We start from the raw sequence: 1,935 nt of genomic DNA on the forward strand, positions 1-1,935 counted from the left end.
ATATGTAAAAATAGCATACAATGGGAAAAAATAAAAACAATGACAAATTAAAAAAATAAACACAAAAAGTTACATGTTCAATCTATAATAATATTTGGGTATGGCTGAGTTTCAAGAGAAAATGTTGTTTGAAAGAAAACTTCCACTGCAAAACCGGAGAGAAAACATCAAGCAATATATCTCTTGACCCCAAATAAATCTTTGACTTTATGACATGGAAAATTCACAGGTGGAAAATTAGAGGAGATTTTGGTTTATTACTATAGTTGATTCATGCCCTCCTGGGCGAACAAACAGAAATCTACTTAGTCAACTTTCATTTTCAACTTGAAATGTTGGAACCGTTGAGATACTTTGGATTTTCTGACAGGTAGCTGACTCTAGAAGCCACAAAACTCAAGAATCCTAACACCATTCAAGTGAAGGTGTAGAAGTATCCAGTTCAATGAGCTGCTATTGCTTATACTTTGATTTCCAGCACAAAATGGCTGGCCTTTGGCTGGCTGTTTGGTGAAGCATGCTTATGAGACATGAGGAACCAGTTCTAACTTCTAATTGCATGAGGAAATTCTGTTTGAATATATGTATTTCCTGGGACATCTTGGTGTATACCATCATCCCTCCTCCCCATATACAAACTGTCACACCCTGACACCCTCCATCCTCAAATCCATGATCCATGACTCCTACTGACTGCCCCAGGAACAATGAAGGTGCTCCCTTAGAAGAAGGCATGAGGGGGTGGAGTGACCGTTGAGTATACTCTGATTTTTTAAAAAACTGTCATATGGCGAGATAGTGGGTTTCAATGCTGTCACCTATTCAGTCAGCCCAGATGAACTAGAATCACCATTTCAGTTATATCATAGCTCCAGGCAAGAACATGTCACCCCCTTTATTTCCAGCTTCCAACAAGCTGCTTAGGCAGATGCTAAATGTGGTCCTCCCTGCCACGTTGGGTAGAGTGGCCTTTGTGTGGGTTAATTGAGCCCCCACTCCATTTAATAGGCTGTTGAAGTCTTATTGAAACAGAGCTAGTGCCGCAGGTTAAATACATTGCAGTGCTCTTGCTAATCCTCTCATTAACAGGGCTGGAAAGCTTGTTGGGAGCTGTGAGTTTGCATATATTAACAGGGAGCTCTTCACTCAAGTGCTATCAATAAAATGACAAAGCCAGTTTGCAAATAGTGAATTCAACAGTGACACAAAGCTAGATACCTTTAAAAAGATAAACAGCTTAATAACTGATAAATCTTATATTCACACTTGAGAGAAGAGAAAGATAAGCTGGGAAGAGATGTCTTTTATTGGGTCAGACTTAAGACAGAAATGAAACTGAGGTCAAACCACTGTAGAGACTAGCAGGTGAAGTTGAACTGAGAAATGATGTTAATGAGCCATGGAAGGTAAGCACACATTTAGAAGCACCCAAAACGGTACGGTATATTGTTTTTTAACAAAGGGGTGGAAAACAAAATCCTGGCACTGGCTGAAATAGGTAAGGTGGAGAGCTGTAGGGTTGCCATCTCCCAGGAAAACCATGCCGACATAACCATTTCAGAAAGTGTGTGGCATCAGAATCTGACTCATGCTGAGCCTGCTCTGTGCCAGCAGGAAAGTGGGGGAAAGGGGACCTGTGAAACAGGGGGAGGGTCACTGTGTATCCAGCTGAAAACTGCCCATCATCAGTTTATATGTTACACAAGAAAATGGAAAGAGGATTTGGGGAGAAGAGTATCAGTAGACGGAGATAGTGTCACAAAGGACTAATAAATATGGCATAAAGACAAGATCGTTGGCAAATGATCTGTGCCGTTAGCCACCTTGATCTTTAGTGAAAAGACAAATGCTCTATGATGTCAAACCTTAAAATGGAGCTCTTGTGGCTGAATGGATTTTGAGCATCTTTGTCAAAATGTTATCTATATTTTAAGA

The sequence above is a fragment of the Cebus imitator genome, unplaced genomic scaffold (assembly GCF_001604975.1).
Source record: "Cebus imitator isolate Cc_AM_T3 unplaced genomic scaffold, Cebus_imitator-1.0 Scaffold239, whole genome shotgun sequence".
Taxonomy (NCBI): domain Eukaryota; kingdom Metazoa; phylum Chordata; class Mammalia; order Primates; family Cebidae; genus Cebus; species Cebus imitator.